This window comes from Notamacropus eugenii, chromosome 2 (assembly GCF_028372415.1).
Source record: "Notamacropus eugenii isolate mMacEug1 chromosome 2, mMacEug1.pri_v2, whole genome shotgun sequence".
Taxonomy (NCBI): domain Eukaryota; kingdom Metazoa; phylum Chordata; class Mammalia; order Diprotodontia; family Macropodidae; genus Notamacropus; species Notamacropus eugenii.
The window spans coordinates 484,253,723-484,272,344 of NC_092873.1; the positions used below are offsets into that span (position 1 = coordinate 484,253,723).

At 38.1% G+C, this 18,622-nt stretch overlaps 1 protein-coding gene and 1 long non-coding RNA gene across 10 annotated transcripts in view; both read right to left on the minus strand.

Annotated features, from left to right (window-relative positions):
* Positions 1-18,622, minus strand: part of DDR2 (discoidin domain receptor tyrosine kinase 2) — a 253,306-nt gene that overhangs the window by 140,830 nt on the left and 93,854 nt on the right. The window lies entirely within an intron of this gene.
* LOC140529838 (uncharacterized) overlaps positions 1-18,622 on the minus strand; it is a 32,261-nt gene continuing 13,639 nt past the window's right edge. Inside the window, exon 2 of the long non-coding RNA XR_011975702.1 lies at positions 1-18,622. This exon is cut by the window's right edge and continues 10,346 nt beyond it. This is a non-coding gene — a long non-coding RNA (uncharacterized lncRNA).

Sequence of the window (18,622 nt, forward strand, 5' to 3'; positions counted from 1 at the left end):
TTTTTCTCTTTTATGCTTATTTGGGGTTTGTTTAATTATTAAGAGGAAAGAAGGGAGGAAGTGAAGGGTATAAACATTTATTAGAAATTACTATGTGGCAGACACTGTGCTAAAAGCTTTGCAAATATTACCTCATTTGATCTTCACAAAACTGTTAGCTTTCTAATTTTCAAAACTGCCTATTCAGTTCATTACTTCTGTCTTTCAAAAAAAATATTTTCCCATGCATATGTTGTCCTTTGTTGACTATGTTATCTATATAGCAGAAATTTAATGTTATGGCACCATTACTATTTTTGCATAGCTATCAATTATTTCTATTATTTGTTCCTCAACCTACTAATTGTTAAGAATGTCATAATTAAATCTTCTTTCAGTCTGTGTTTTTTGTTGATTTTGCTTGTGTTCATAACTGTTATGTTTACTTTTAAAGTATGTGCTTAGTATCTCTGTTTTTCTGCATTTCTCATTTTTCTGAGCCAGAGCACATGGACTTCTTTTGTAAAGATACCAAATGGTACTGAGAAACATATATGTGTATACATATTTTTCAGTGTTCCCATTCAGATGACATATATGTATATATTTAAGTTCTAAATTTCCCAAGAGGTTTTCAGTTCTTTTTCCCAATTATATAGCTTTCTATTAGATCTGACCTGCTCTGAGAAAGGAACATTCAAGTCTCCTAGAATTATTATGTTACTATCTCTGACTTTCTGCTGTTCAAATAACTTATTTTATTAATTTAAATGCTGTATCATTCAGTACATATGTATTTGAATCCAAATTTATCGGGATGAAAAATTAAGGTGTAGTTTCTTGGATCTTGGTCTCATAGCAAAGAATATAAGTACTGAATTTGGCTATAGGAATTTATTATAAGTATGTTTCTTCAGACCTGGGTGGCAGCAGGAACCTCTGGATTTCAGTCCACTGCTTATCCCTCCAGCCAGGATGCAGGTCCACCACAAAAACAAAGCAATAATTCAAAGGTAGAACTTCTTGGCACTGCCTTGTTTACATGAGAAACTTCACTCCTGATCAGTCACAACATTCCTACTTTTCCTTATTTCTCGATCCTCCTTTGGATTCTCCAATATTTTAATTTGTGGGAAGACAATAACTAGAAGTGCTAGTAAACATAACAAAGGTACTATTTTTGCTTTAAAATTGAGGCTTAATAACCACCTCAATAACTTCTGTCAACACAGGAGCCAAAACATTTTTTTAAAAACGTAATTTTTAAATATAGCCCAGGAATATTTTCTTTATTTCAAATAGCGGTATATAATGTTCAAAAAACACAGATTTAGCTCAAAAAGTCAATCAGGAGACACCAACATAGTGGTTAGTTCCTCTAATCTTATCCTCCTGCTTAATTCATCCTGCTCCCAACTCCTAAAGATGAGGAAAAACAGGATCACCACTGTCATTGATGCAAAATACCACCTTAAGGAAATGTACTTCTCCATAAATTCTGTGTTTCTGTCTTGTAACAGAAATTAAAGGAGTAGATTTCAAAGTTCTCCTTTTCATCTTTAACAGGATGTATGAAAGAAGAAGAGTGATGTGGTTCGGTCAGCAAAGCATGCTGGTTTCGGCATTAACAAGAGGTTCAGTTTCAGGTTTCCCACGGAATGCTACATATAATCTGTAAGAAACTTATATTATTTTCCATCTCAGTTCTCCCCTTTTGAATCTGTTTACGCACATACATCCAGAGCTCACTAGTGTCATTTATAAGAGCAAAAAAAGATTCAGTCAAAATGAGATATATTATCTTCATTGAATTTGAAATTTATATAATTAGAAATAGGTAGAACCATTCTTTAAAGGCAATGTTGGTCTGACTCCTAGGAATGGATGATTAGTATAATTTTATGATTAGTATAATTTTTCAGTTAGGGAGCACTAAAAATTCTTCTAGATACTAATGAAATTTCAAGATAGAGACAGAAAAACAAGAGAAGATTGAGCTCTAACATATATTACTGAAAAAATCTTACTGGCTAATGGATCCTATACTGTCTAAATAAATTAAGACAAGTTCCTTATGATCTATGAATAGCTTTATTAGTATATAAATAACAATGAAATGCTCTTAATTGTAGTAATTTAGGAAAATGTTTTCTCAGGCTTTGCATACCAATCTAAAAGTACTCAGTATGAGCACTGAGACATTTTTCTGAGGTTTAATTCCAGGATACCTATAACAACTGACTATTCAGTTGACAAGTTTCTATGTTCCAGCCACTGAATTGCTAAGGATACTTTTTTTTAAAAAAAGTGAAATAGTTAATGACCTATATTCTACAGGGAGAAACACCATATTCATAGGTAAAGGACTATGAAAAATAAATAAGTGATTTCCAGGGACACTGGAAAGTGGAATAAGGAAAGATCTCTTAAGAGATGAGGCTTGAATTGAGCCATGAAGGGAGCCAGGGGTTGCAAGAAGCAAGGTCAAAAAGAGTGCACATTCCAGGCGTAGTGGACAGCCTATGTAAATAAAGTCAGACAGAAGGGAGATAGAACATCATCCACAAAACATACCATATACACTCATTTGGTTGAACTACAGAATGAATGACAGTGTAATCAGCCCAGAAATTAGGATGGAATCAGGTTGTAATGTGATTTAAATGACAAGCAGAGGAGTGTGTATTTCATCCTAGAGGCAATAGGCAGCTATTGAAGTTTTGGGACAACGTAATATGAGCTTTTGGAATATCATTTTTGTAATTATGTAGAGGATGATATGAAGAGGAAGGAAACTGATGAAAGGAAACCAATTAAGAGACTATTACAAAAATCTAGCAAGAGGTGATAAGGACCTGAACTAGGGCGATTGTGACTTGAATAGAGAAAGAGGAATGGATGAGAGAGATGTTGGAGAGTTAGAATCAATAAGACCTGACAACTGATTGGATGTGTTGGAGGGGAAGTGATGAATGAGAGTGAAGTGTTGAGGATGACCCTTAGATTACAAATCTGGGTGACTACAGAAGGACAGTGTGGCAAAGAAAATCGAATATTGGACTTGGATTTGGAAATATCTGCCTATTCAATTCTTGTCTCTGTTAACAGTTGTGAAACTAAATAAGTCACTTAGTTTCCTCATCTCTAAAATGAGGGGATTGAAGAAGATGACCTCTGAGATCCTTTTCAGCTCTAAATATAGGACCCTACATTCAATCTATGAAGAATGACTAAGCCCTCAACAGAAATAAGAATATTAGAAGTTAGGAGAAGGGATACATTTCAGGAGAAATGATAGTCTGTTTTTTAGACAGTTTGAGTTTGAGATGTCTCTGGGACATATAGGTGGAGAAATTAGCTAGCAGTTGAAGATGTAGTATTAGAGCTCAGAAAGGAGATTTGGGGGCATCTATATAGAGATGATAATCATACCCATAGCGTCTGATGAGATCACTAAGAGTACAGAGAGAGGAGATATATCTTGGGACAGAATCATGGGGCAGACCCCATAGATAGGGCGTGGAATGTGGATATTGATCAATCAATCAAGAATGATTTCTTAAGCATTTATGATGTTCCAGGCTGTGCTAAGCACTAAGAATATGAAGGAAAAAATGTTAAACAGTCCCTGTATTTTCAGGAATTTACATTCTAGTGGGTCTAGTAATCTAATGATTAAAAGCAAAAATGTAGTAGAAAAAGTGCTGGACTTGGAGTCTTGAGTTCAAATCTCACTTTAGATGTTTCCTAGCTGTGTGGCCACAGACAACTTCTCTGTACCTCAGTTTCTTCATCTGTAAAGTGGTAAAGCAAAGAGACTGGAGGGACTCAATGGACCTAAGGTCCTTTCTAATTCTAAATCTGTTATATCATGATTACATTTTAATGATCCTGCAAAGAAGAATGGGAAAGATCAATATAGTAGTTAGGAAGCAAATCACAATAAAGTGTCCCCAAAAACCAGGTAAGAGAGAATATTCAGAAGGAGAAGCTGATCAAGTGTCAAGCAGTGTCAACACTACTGAGAAGTGAAGGAGGAGGAGGAGGACTGGGAAAAGTCATTAGGCTGAGTGATAAAAGGTCATCAGTGACCTTGGAGAAAATGGGTTTAGTCAAATTATAAGAATAGAAACCATAGGCAAGGGATGGAGAACCAAGTGACTGAAGAATGCTTTCTATACAGTAATCCTATAGAGTGCATCAATCACTCAAAGTGTCTTGGAAAGATAGTCTTCTTAACCACTTTGCTTCAGTCCAGTGATAGTGGTCACTTTGTTGTTTCACAAACAAGACACTTCAATTCTTAGTTTCACACAAGCTCTCTGATAGTCCCTTGTGCCTGGATTGTACTCATTCCACATCTCTACTTACTGGTTTTCCTGGCTTCTTTTTAGTCTCAATTAAAATCTGACTCTATCTCCTCTTCTACAGGAAGCCTTTCCCAATCCCTCTTAATCTGAGCATCCTCATTTTCTTAATTATTTTCTGTTTATCTTGTTAATATATATTTGTTTTCTTGTTGTCTTCCACATTAGATTGTGACCTTGTTGAGGGCAGGAACTATCTTTTTATTTTTGTGCATGTGTGTATGTGTGTCCCTAGTGCACAGTACAATGCTTGGCATACAGTAGGCATTTAATAAATGAGTACTGGCTGATTGACTGATAGATGATGCAAATCAGAAATGACTTGGCCCAGAATTGACCTAAAGGAGGATAATGGACCAGACTGCCTTTAGGACACAAAACAGTTCTTTTAATGACCTTGTGTTTCTCCATAAATGTCCATCTTCTAAAGGCAAGTATTCTTCCAGTAATTTTCCATGACTATGAGTCATGGACAGTAGAATACTATGGTCTCTGAAGACTCGAAGTTAAGAATTACTCACATGGTAATAGAGAGATTGATGATGGAAGTGAGCAGTATATATACTGTGTATACATATATATGTATATATATATGTGTGTGTACATATATACACTATATACATGTACATATACATATATACTGTATCCATACAGTATATGTTGCCTGTGCTAATTTTGGCCTAATAATTAACACCAAGAAAACACAGGTGCTCCATCAACCACCACCACACCATCCATATGTGGAACCATCAGATACAACAAATGGAGAAGTTTTGAATGCTGTGGATAAGTTCACTTACCTTGGTAGTGTACTTTCCAGGGATGTACACATTGACAGTGAGGTTGATGCACGCATTGCCAGAACTAGCTCAGTGTTTGTGAGACTACGAAGAAAAGCTTGGGAGACAAGAGGCATTAGACTGACTACCAAACTTAAGGTCTACAGAGCTGTTGTGCTGATCTCATTGTTATATGCTTATGAAACATGGACAGTCTATCAGTGCCATGCCAGGAAACTGAATCGCTTCCATTTGAACTGTCTTAGGAAGATTCTGAGGATCACCTGACAGAATAAGGTACCAGACACTGAAGTCTTTGCTCGAACTGAACTGCCAAGCATTCAAACTATGCTTCATAGAGTGCAACTCCAATGGGTTGGCCAAATACAAAATGTACGCTTGCCAAGAAGACCATTTTATGGAGAACTTCCATGGGGCAGGCGATCACATGGTGGCCAGAAGAAGTGATACAAGGACACTCTCAAGGTCTCTCTCAAGAACTTTGGATTTGATTGTGCAACATGGGAGACGCTGGCACAGGACCGCTCAGCAGGGCATGCCCACATCAAAAAGGGTGCTGTGTTCTTTGAGCAAAGCAGAACTGAGACAGCACAAAGTAAATGTAGAATGCACAAATTTGGGGTGTCCACCCCAAATATTCACATGGACTCTATGTGCCCAACCTGTGGTAGAGCATTTCAAGCTCATATTGGTCTGATCAGCCACAGCTGGACACACTGAAATTTCATTTTATCATGGTGGTGTCATTTTGGTCCTCTTTGATGACAAAGACAACAACCAGCAGTATATATACAAGGTATAACAAACAGGAATTACAGAGGGGAATGTATAACATTGTAGACATTTCAGAGCAATAACAACAATGTGCCAGTCTTGGAGCATGAATAGGGGTCATCCAACGAACAACCAACTTGGTCCACTAAAGTCACTTAATGTCAAGAGATGTAAAGAAAGGCCCCCAGTGCATTGGACTGAATTTATGTGAGCAATTTACGAGAAGATACTGGTCAAAATCACACAGGACTCTATAGATGGGTCACAATCTTTGCTGTTGGAAGAGAAACGCACATTGATGAGTACCTTGTAAACTTCTTAAGGCTAAGGACCATCCCTGTGTTTGTCTTCACATCCCTGGCACCTAGCTTAGTGCCTGGCACATAGTCAACATATAATCAACACTAGCGGAATTGAATGAATCTGATAAGATCACAGGACCATCAAAGCATGACTGTAACAGATCCCAGTAAAGGGGGAGATGGATAGAGAACTTTGAATTATCAAAAGGATGGAAAACCTTAATCAAAAGCCTGAATTTTTATCATCTCTAGTCTAACTGTGAAGACTTAGAAGATTCAAATATTAAATACTAAATGATATTTTCTGCCCGTAGCCAAAGCTGTCTCCTGACATTTTACTTTTTAATTCTTATACAAAATTCAGGCACATCCCTGAAAATACTTCTTGGCAAAATGCCTAAGTGAGGCCCAGTTTCTAAATGCAGCTTTCTTTGGCTGCCTCCACTGTTGCTAAGATTTAGGGATGTTTGTACCCTGAATAGCAGCTCTTCAAAACAAGGTGTTCCCTTTGGCATACGAATACAAAAGCCCAGGAAAAGTATGGACTTACCATTATTATTTATAATGTCCAAACACAAAAACTACTTCTCAACCAGGTGAGATTCATTTGGGGGTCTTCACATCTTTGGGGGGTAGAGGAAGGGATGATTTGAGACTAACTCCCTAGTCATCCAGGTAGTTTGCTGAGAATTACATTGTTGGCATGACCAAAGCATCCATTTTTATAATGAGCAGACCAAAAAAAGGGCTCATAGCAAGGCAGAAACCCATAAACTGCAGAAAATTGATTTCAACACAGGGAACATTGTGAGATGGGAATGGGAAATGCTGTGAGACAGGAGTGAGAAAGTCTGAAAAAAGAACAAGACTGAAAAGGCCTTTGAGGGGAAAAATTAAAACCAGAAAGAGATCAAATCTGATAGTTTCCCAAATGGACAAATCAGAATTCACTCCGGTAAGCCAAGATAGTAATGGTACCAGAAAAACATATTTGATTCAGTTCAAGAACTATTTAAGAGCCTACTATGTGCCTAACAGTGTACATCAATAAAGTGCATACTATGTACCAGGTACCATGCTAAGGTCTGTGGATACAAAAAGAGGCAAAAGATAGCCTCTCCCCGCAAGCCCTCCAAGAAGCTTACAATCTAATAGGAGAGACAATGTGCAAACAAACATGTACAAAACAAGCTATATCTAGAATAAATAGAGAACAATTAACAGAGGGAAAGCATTGGAATTAAGAGAGACTGTAGAACGTGGCATTTTCGTTGGAACTTAAAGGAGGGGAAATGTTCTAGGAATGGGGGACAGCATGGGAAAATGCCCAAGGACTGTACGCCAAAGAGACCATAAAAATGGGAAAAGGACCTACATGTACAAAATTATTTATAGCAGCTCTTTTTGTGGTGGCCAAGAACTAGAAATAGAGGGGATGCCCATCAATTGGGGAATGGATGAACAAGTTGTGGCATAAGAATGTAATGGAATGCTATTGTGCTATAAGAAATGACAAACAGGCGAACTTCAGAAAAACCTGGAAAGATTTAGATGAACTGATGCTGAGTGAAATGAGCAGAACTAGGAGAACATTATACACTGGAACAACCACAGAGTGCGAGGACCTTTTCTAATAGACTTAGCCCTTCACAGCAATGCAAGAACCTAAAACATTTTCAAAGGACTCTCGATGCAAAATGCCATTCACATTCAAAGAAAGAACTATAGAATTGGAAAGAATGAAGCAGACTATTTTCTCTTTTGTTTTGTTTTGTTTCTCATGGTTTCTCTTATGTGTTTTAATTCATCTATGCAACATGACTAATGTAAAAATGTGTTTAATAAGAATGTATGTGTAGAGCCCATGTAACATTGCATTCCATCTTGGGGAGGGAAGGGGAAGGGGGGGCAATGTAAAATTTGTGGAGGTTATTCTTGAAAACTAAAAACAAATAAATTAATGGAAGAAAGAAGGAAAGGAAGGAAGGAAGGAAGGAAGGAAGGAAGGAAGGAAGGAAGGAAGGAAGGAAGGAAGGAAGGAAGGAAGGAAGGAAAAAGGGAAGGAAGGAAGGAGAAAGGAAATGCCCAAGGGATGGAAAAGTAGAGAGTTTTGCTTATGGAATAGCCAGGAAGCCAGAATCACTGAATTGAAGAGTGCAAGTCAGTGAGTAAGGTGTGAAGGGTTTAAATTTGGGCAAGCAGGACATCTGCTCATAAAAACACTAATTAATAATGCAAGTAGTCAGAACCAAAATGAGTGAGACAGTATGTCCTATGGGAGTTTACAGAAGGAAGGTATCAAGAGGACTAGAACTGTCTGAGAAGATTTTAGGGAAGAGATGAGACTTGGATCATGTGATAGAATTTGATGAGATAAAGAGAAAAATGGAGGAAATGGCAGGGATGGGGAAGGAACAGCTTGAGGCAAAGCCTTGATGTGAGAAGAACAAGGAGACAGAGCAAAATGGAGTAAGAAATGGAGGACCATGTAGGATGGAGTCCAACTACAGAGGGTCTAGAAAGTCAGGCTAAGAAGTTGAGACTGTACCAAATGCAATGTGAATCCTCTTGTTAACAGGCTATCACTTCTTAAAAACTCTTTCAATACCTAGAACTCAATGCCCACCATCACTCTTATATTTGTCCCTTCAATTCAATTCCACTTCCCCAATCTAAGCCCTTATTACTTTGTATCTGGATGCTCATGGTGTCCTTGCTTCACCTAACGATAACAACAATAACTCACACTTATGTAGTGTTTCAAGGTTTGCAAGGCATTGCACATTTGTTATCCCAATGGATCCTTACAACAATTATGGAAGGCAGATGCTATTAACATACCCATTTTACAGATGAGGGAACTGTGGCTGAGAAAGGTTAAATGACTTGCCATGAGTACGCCAGGTAGTATCTGAGGCCGGATTTGAATTTGGGTCTTTCTGCCTCTCAATCCAATCCTCTTACCTACTCTGCCCTCTAGAGCTACCTTACCTCTCTGTTACCAGTCTCCCCTTAGCCTTTCACTCAAGAGCCTCTGCAATCTGATTACAATCTGTCTCTCTAGTGACATTTCCCGCTGTTTCTCATGCATTCATTCAATAAGCATTTATTATGTATTCACTATGTGTCAGACACTATAGTAAGCACTGGGGAGATACAGACAAAACTAAAATAGTCCTTGCCCTTAAGTTTATATTTTTATGAAGAAAACAATACCTACATATATAAGTAAATACAAAAACATATGCAAACTAAATACAAGGTATCCCAAAAGTTTTAGTGCAGCTTTAAGCTTTGATCATTTGATAATTAACACATACTAATTGAACTAAGAATTTTGGGACATCTTATATAAAGTGGTGATGGAGCACTAGCAAATGAGAAGGGATCAAGAAACTGCTTATCTAGGAGGTAGCATTTGAGTTGCATTTCAAAGAATGCAATGTGACAGAGATGACAAGAGTATTCCAAGCAGGGCAGACAGCCTGTGCAAAGGTGAAGTAGACATGGGATATTACATGTGAGGGAGAGCAAGTAGGCCAGTCTTCATTGACAAAGGGAGTTTCCCCACATCTAAGCTCCTTATTAAGTCACCAAACTAGAGCAAAAAATAAAATACTTTTAAGTTTGTAAAGTACTTGGGGTTCCTTATCTCATTTAGTTCTACGAAGCAAGTACAACAGATAGTAGTTTCCTATTTTACAGATAAGAAAAATGAGCTTAAGTTACTTGACTAGAGTCATATGTTAAATGTCTAAGTCCTATCTTCCTGACCGCAGATCCAGCACCCAATTCACTTTTCTACCAGATATGCAATGATTATATATTCTGCTGCTCACACTATACTAGGGAGTGCAGGGGATACACAGTACACCAATACAAGAAGGTAATGGTCCTACTCTTGGGATTCAAGGTCTAGGCAATGGCTTACACAGATGAAACAAGATAGAGAACTACAAGGCACACATAAGCAAAGGGAAGCAGGATGTGCTACCCAGGCTGGGTGTGTTCCTCACTCAGCCCCCCAGATCACATGTGAGTTTTGTAAGCTGCCAGGTGTTCCTAAGCAGAACCATCTGCATGAGGTTCTTCTGCTGACAATATAAATGTTCTTTCCTATTCACCTCTCAGGGGAAAAGCAACCAAAACTGGATCCCAAGGTGGGAAACCCCCCCCCAATTGCAGAAGACCCCCAGAGGAGGTGTAAGTACTTGGCATAGTTACAGCAGATCTCTCGATTGCACCTTCAGAAACAAGGTATGGTCAAATGTCTTCTTGTCAAAGTGCATGTGATCCATAATAATAACACCTTGATGTCCTGAGTTTTATACCACACACAGCACACAAGGGGTGGGTTGTCTTATATGGAAGCCTTCCTCTCAGAGATTCTTCTTTTAGAAATGTTCCCATGAAAACTTGGTGGGCCAAAAATGTCAGCCTATGATGAGGCAGATTTTACCCAGTTTCTCATGTTTCATTGATTTTGACCTTGACCAGACCTTCAGAGGAAAGCCAAGAAGGCAATTGAGAAGCCTATGAGGTCATAAGGACAGATAGAAAGAAGAGTGTGGCATCCATTTTTGCTGATACCCCTCTGTCCTTGACAGGGTGTATCATCAGGGTGGAGTCAAGGATGTGACTTATGATCAAAAGTCAAGTAGAGGAAGACCAAGTTCCAAGCAAGAAGAGCCAAGGCAATGACCAGCAAAGAGTGAGAAGCACCAGCTCCATTCCAATACCTTTCTTTTCTTTCCTTTATCTCTCCAGGAGAAATGTTATTTTTCCTCCTTTTCTAGTCAATCATTCGCTTTATGCTTTTCCCTCTGTTCCAGGAGGAATTATGGAATTAAAGGGATAGTGTTTTCGTCCCTTCTGGATTGTCAATTAAAGTAGATGATTTGCTTTCATGTCTATGTTAATTAATCTGTTATTAAATACATCTTCAACTTGAATAGCCCTTCCCACAGAGATAATACATAGTTTTACCATATCTTTAAGAGAGCTCTTGGGGAGAGTGGCAGCTTAAGCATCATCTGGAAGTATCAACTAGCATGGTTGGACACTACGTGAAGTTTGTGGAGAAAGGACTAAGAGAACTGAAGAAGTTAATTATCATCTTTGAAAAAAACTGAAAAAAATATATTTTCCATGAGAATTTAGCTTATATCTAATGACATAAAGTATAATAAAAAGCATTCCTGGGAGATGTTTTGCTTTCATCTAGAGAGAACTGAATGGTAGAACTGTGCTTCCAGAAATGAGAAGAAGTCAGTAGGAGTCCTGATGGATAAGAATGATTCTGGTAATGATCTCTTTCAGGGTGATATACCGTCGAAATATTTAAATATGTCTTTATGTTAGTTGTTATAGTGCTTAGTTAAATATACAACGTATTCAATGTGAGTTGAAAGTAAGCCAATGTGTATTTAAGCCCATGAGGTTAGGGGGTAGTTTGAAAGAGGACTGAAAATTTAGGGGAAAAAATTTCCCTCGTTCACATTATAATCTGGGTTTGAGGCTCAGAGCTAACTGATTAACTGAGGAGAGAGGTTGTTCATTTCTACTAATTTATAAAGAAGTATTATAACATACCCTACAATTGCCTTAGAACCTGGGTTAATAATTAATAAGGGAATGAATCATATATCAAACTGAGGGGTAAGAGTTTGGTGTGGTGGTGTATCACCCAGCCTACCCAATCCCATGGAGGCAATTGGAGGCACTTAACCATCATTTTTAAAATCTTTCTGTATTAAAAAAAAAAAATAGATGTCCAACAGCCTATGCTTTCCATATTGCCGAATGCATGGGATATAATTAAGGAAGAGAGAAGTCAGTGCCCATCAGGAGTAGGAAGGAGATTTATTTATTTTTCCCTATTACTTCAGTTGAGGTTGGAACTGAATCTAATGAGAGAGAGCCAGTTGTAGCATAATCTTCCAGAGGACATGTGAGTCATCATCATAATCCTACATCAAAATAGATACATAAAGTCCATAGGTGGAAGGAAAGTCATGCACTTTGAAGAAGGCAGCCATCTCTTTTTGCTTGAAGGCACCCCCACCACAATGACTTTTAGTCTGACTGTCTGGACTAGAAGAGAGGTGGTTCTTTGGGGTTAGAAAGAGCTTTGGCAAAATTGTATCTGACCAGCTGTCTTTGTTTTGGTTCTCCTGGCTCACGCACTCCTCCAGATGGGATGGAAAACTAAGTATTTAGCACTTACTACGTTGCAAGCTCTGATAAATGCTAGGAATACAAACAAAAAATCAAGACAGCCCCTGCTCTCAGCGAGTTCACAATCTAATTGGGGGTGAGAGACACATGCATAGAGAAGAACGCAACTGCAGAACAGATTAAAGAGCCCGGTGGTCCTATGGTACAATTGTTTGAACACAAAAGGCAAAATTCATGGAAAATGAAATCCATAATGACAAGACAAAATCTAACTCTACCAATTAAACCAAATTTAACATTCTATTCAATCATCACTTATATAGCACTGGAAATTTCTGTTACAGGAGAATCTAAAACAAAGCTTAGAAATACCCATAACCCATGTGTGCTGGGGGATCACCAAGATTTGTTGGGGGTCTATGGACATCTTTGTCCCAGACACAAATGTTACAAGTAATGACTTAATGACTAGTTTTTCTTACTTAAAATCACCAGAAGCACACAAAGCAGTGATGGCAAACTCAAATCGAAATGGGAGCCACTAAACCATACATGAGGCTCCCTGAAAGCAGAAGGTTGGCTTAGAAAACTATATATTAATATTATATATTCTATAGTATTTTATAGGGCAACTGGTGACATAGTGGATAGAGCGCTGGGACTAAAGTCAGGAAGATTCATCTTCCTAAGTTCAAATCTGGCCTTAGACATTTCCTAGCTGTGTAACTCTGGGCACAAGCCTTGTTTGCCCCAGTTTCCTCATCTGTAAAATGAATTGGAGAAGGAAATGGCAAACCACTCCAGTATGTCTGCCAAAAAAACTCCAAATGGGGTCACAAAGAGTCAGAGATGACTGAAGAACAACAATAGTATTTTGATTTATTTTGCTGAATGTTTCCCAATTGCATTTTAATTTGGTTGGGATCACTTGAGAGTACTGCCACCAGCAATTCACCCAGTGGACCTTGTGTTTGATACATCTGGTTTAGAAGAAAACACATTTTATTATGAAACAGAAGACCTGGATTGGAGCACCAACTGTGACACTCGGGCAAGTCAGACAATCAATCACCAAATACTCATTAAACCCCTACTAGGTGTTGAGGACACAAAGAAAAAATAATAAACCATTCTTATCCTCAGGAAATGTGCATTCTGTCAATCATTGACTTTGTCTAGGACTTAATTTCCTCATTTGTGAAGTTGAGGTAAGAACACAGGATTTTGAAGACATCATCTAATTCCAAAATCTTGTGAAGGGATGACAAAGATCCTCTAACACCATCATCTTCCCACCATATCTAAAATGAAATGTTGAACTAATGCTCTTTAAAAGTCACTTCCAGGAAATCAAGGGGAAACCCATCAACTGGAGGACAGTTGAACAAGTTGTGGTATATGATTGTGGTGGAAAGGTATTGCTCTATAAGAAATGGAAAGCAGAAAGCTTTCAGAAAAAACTTGGGAAGTCTTACTTGAACTGATGCAAAGTGAAAAGAGCGGAACCAGAACAGTATACGTAGTAACAGCAATACTGTATTATGAAAACTGTGAATGACAGCTATTCTCAGCAACACAACCATCCAAAATAATTCCAAAGGTCTTCTGATGAAAAATGGTCCCCATTGCCAGAGAAAGAACTGAGTCTGAATGACAACTGAACCATGCTTTTTTTTTTTAAGTATAGTTGGGGTTTTTTGGTTTTGGTATGTGTTTTCTTTTGGCTAATATGGAAATACACTGCACAGGTATAATTTATATCAAAGTGCTTGTCGTCTCAAGAAGGGAACTGGGGAGGGAGAGAATTTGGAATTCAGAATTTTAAAAAATGAATGTCAAATATTTTTGTTTCTACGTAATTGAGAAAATAAAATTAAAACTAAATGTAAAAAAAAAAAAGATTCTTCAAGCTCTAACAGTCCATGTTCTTTGCTAGTCCACTGGGAGAAAAACAAATTCATCTGAGAGAAAAAAATTCTATTATAAAATACATTTCCAGTTGTCATCAAACTGAAAGTGAACCCAAGGACAGAATAGCCCACACATGTGCATGCATGCATGTACACACACACACACACACACACACACATACACACACATACGGGTGTGGCTGCAATTTGAATTGAGTCAGTCTTGAGTTTCTCTGTCTTTACAATTCAAGATCTGAAGTGGAACTGCAGTTTGCAAACCTAGACCCACGCTGAAATCTGCACTATTAACACCGACATAACCCCTAGTGTAGCACTAATCACACCTAGCTGAAGAACTACAGGGAAAAGCTGACTACTGAAAAGCAGAATTCCAAAAAGTAGGTCAGAAAAAAATGTGTAGAATTTTCTGGAAGAAATCATCACAGTATTATTAGAGCTAGAAGGAACTTTACAGAACCTGTGTTCCAACTCAGTTTACGGATGAGGAAACTGAGTTTCATACATACTTGCTCAAAGTCACATAGGAAGTGAGACTCAGTGTTTTTTCCACTTAGAGCTAGCTAATCAAAGCTGTGGTTAGAGTACCACCCCTGGAGTCAGGAGGACCTGAGTTCAAATCTGGTCTCACACACTTACTAGCTAAGTGACCCTGGAAAAGTCACTTAACTGATGTGTGCCTCAGTTTCCTCAACTGTAAAATAGGGATAATAATAGCACGTATCTCCCAGAGTTATTTGAGGATCAAATGAGATATTTATAAAATGTCTAGCACAATACCTGGCACATAGTAGGCACTTAATATGTGGGTGTGGGAGGGTTCCCTTCCTTTCTTCCTTCTTTCCTTATACTGTACCACATTTTACACTTCCTTTTTCCTGAAGGCATCTTGAGAGCCTATTTCCTTCATAACAATAAAAGTATCAATCAATCAACAAAACAGTTACTGAGTACCTCCTATATATCTAGCTTCTGATGGAGCCATGTACTGCTACTAAGTCCACAGGAGATGGTTAGATAAACAACCTGCTGCCAGGTCATCTTTCCATTCCATTGTATTTTCTCAGAGCTCCATCAGTTGGTGTTCCAGTAAGAGTATAGTTCAAATCAGGACATCTATTACTCCATTGCAAGTACTCATTTGTGGCAAAATTTGAGAATGAATTAAAGGGATGGTTAGTGAACATATAGAAGAGGAAGCAATGATCACAAAGAGCCAGCCTGGCTGCACTAAGAATAGGTCTTGCCATACTAACTTAATTTCCTTTGAGGGGAGAATAATAAATGTTTGCTGAATTTAATTGAATTTGACAGTTAATAAATGGGTAGATCAAGAGGAAGCTGTAGCTATAATTTTAGCAAAGAATTGTACAAAGTCTTTTGTGTAATTCTTATGATGGAAAGATGTAGGCTGAACTCTTGTGTGATTCAGAAGTTACAGAAGTTAATAGTTGGAAGGGACCCTAGCAACCATATAGTCCAACATGAAAGGAATCCCCTTTATGATATATCTGCCAAATGGACATCCCACCTCTGATGGGTTAGTTACATGAGTTCCTCACTGGGTAAGTGACCACAACTAAAGCCTAGCTACTGGAGCACAGTACATACCCATTTGCCCAAACCTCCAAACAGGATGTTTCTCCATGAAACAGAGCCAATAAATTCAAAATCCTACTGAAAACTGAAGCACATCTACATATATTTTGTACACATATTCACGTGTATAGATTTTTGCACATGTGTTATTGCATAGGCAGGAGAGACATGGCGGCTTTGCTTATAGTCTTTAAAGAGAATTTTCACTTCACATCGTTTCACGTGTCCCATTAGTAAAGGAGATTTAAAATTTGCCTACTGTGAATAAAGTTCCTTTTACCCACCACCACTTATATAACACAGACATAGCCAAACTAATTTCATTCAAACTTTCCAAAACAGACACCTTTGGCCTGAGGTTCAGCCTGGAAAGTTTGAACACATTCAGAAAGCTGTGAATGCACACATCAGACAAACCCACAAATGTCTCACTTTCCTGAATGCACAGATACATGATCATAGACCCATTCACCATGCCCATAACATCCTAAAAATTTTCAGTGCCAAAGTATGCCCTGAAGTATGCCACCTTTAGTCCTAACCCAATGCAAGCCATTGTTTTCCTCTCCTTTTTGGCCTTGGATTATATCCGTAAATTCAACCAGACATCTCTTAAGCAATGAAAGATCAAGGGGAAACTAGATAGACAGAGCACCAGCTGTGGAGTCAGGAGGACCTGAGTTCAAACCTGACCTCAGACACTTAACTAGCTGTGTGACCCTGGGCAAGTCACTTGGATGCCTCTGAATGACCCCTCCCCCCCAAAAAAATAAAGATCATGGAAGAACCAACACAAATCACAAAGTGTTAAAGCATAACGGAACTTAAAACATCATTTAATCCAATCCCTTCATTTTACAAAGGAAGAACTTCAAATTCCCCAAAAGTGTGGTGGCTTTCCTAAGGTCACATAGCCAGCTTGTTTGTCCAGGACTAAAACCCAGGGGAAGGTTTTCAGCCCTTGATCTTTTAACATTCTGAGGGCATCATTGCAACCATCCAACTTTTTTCACCAATTCTCACCATATAATTGACCATCCCCTTTTGCTATCATACATTTCCTCATCAGTGACCCTTGTGTCATTTCTTGGGTATAGATGATTGTCAGAACTATGCTATGTCTACTTGTACCCACCATGATTCTTCCCATTTCCCTTTGGGTAACATAAGAGTGGCAACTACAAAGGGAAAACAGTTGTGTTTAAAGGATGAATTTTCATAAGAGAGCAGTTTGAAATTATTGAAAGCACTGCAGAGTTTTTCAAATACAATCCTGTCTGCTCTCTTTTTCCTGTCCAATATGTAACATCTATCCCAAATATATGTATTGATGAACTAAGTATATGAATTATTCATCCAATTTCATCTCATAGCCTGGATAATGACCATTCTTCATCCATTTTTTCCTATATAGATTGCTTCAAGATGATCCTATAATATTCTAGGTTTTAAGGCAATCAGCACAATTTCATCTAGAACCAGAAATATCCAAATGACTTTCCCAGACTACAGGAAACCCCTCCTCTGTTTGGATGGAGCATCCTTCATGACAGTAATGAATAACTTTGGTGGGCATAAATCTACCTTCTTTATGCATAATAATCAGTGACTCACTAAACAATTATTTTTGTGGTTGTGTTTAACAATGACTCTTATGTGACATTAACATTCACAATTTTGTCCATTCCCTTGGGATCCCTCCCCCCTTGAGATATCTCATAGAATGTTGGAGGCAATAGTATTAAAATCATTCTATATTATGTCACAACCACTGCAAATTTCCTTAGATTTCCAACAAAGTGGTCAAAAAATCAAGTCTGTAAAATTGTCTTGAATCACCCAACAAAGCAACACTTGTATCTACCACACTCACTATGAAGAATAATTAAGTGAGCCTTCAAAGCATCTGTGAACAAAGTAAAAATTATTTGCGCCAACCTAGAGAAAGTATGTCAAATGACTGCCCCATTTAATAGCACAGATGATTAGAGAGCTCCTGCGTTTCTGTTTACTAGGCTTTGGAGTAAAAAAATGACGTAATAGGGACTCTTTGAAGGAGAAACTGAGCAAATTTAATTTTAACAGTGATGCCCATAATTAATTAGATTTATAGAATCGCAGGAGGCTAGAGCAAAAAGGGAAACAGAAGAACCAGTCTGATAACACAAGTGTCATAGAATATTAGAAACAAAAGGCAGATTAGAAATGGCTTAGTCTATTATCCTCATTTAACAAATGTGGAAATTGAGGTGATGAGAATCGAAATGATTTGTCCAAGGTCACAAAGGCTTTTAGTGATAAAACTGGAACCAGAATTCACTGCTCCTAACCCCTGGTTCCAAGTTCTTCCAGCAGAATGTGCTGCCTCCCACATTTTCAAGTACTTAGATGTGTGGATTAGATAATGTGTATTACAGAAAGTGAGGAGGAGAGAATCTTGAAAATTGGAAGGTTACTGGGACATAGAAGTCTGGATATCAACTACAGATTTCAAATGTCTTCACTGTCTTTCTTCCAGGGGCCAGCTTGGCACAGAGTAAAGAGCTTTGGCTCCTGAGTCCTAGGACAGAGGTTCGATACCTTGACCTTGTCAGAAGAAGGATTAGAACCCAGGACTTCCTGGCTTTGAGGCCATTTGTCTCTATATGTTGCCATGCTGATTGTGTTATATAAAAGTGGTATTTTTAGGAGTTTTG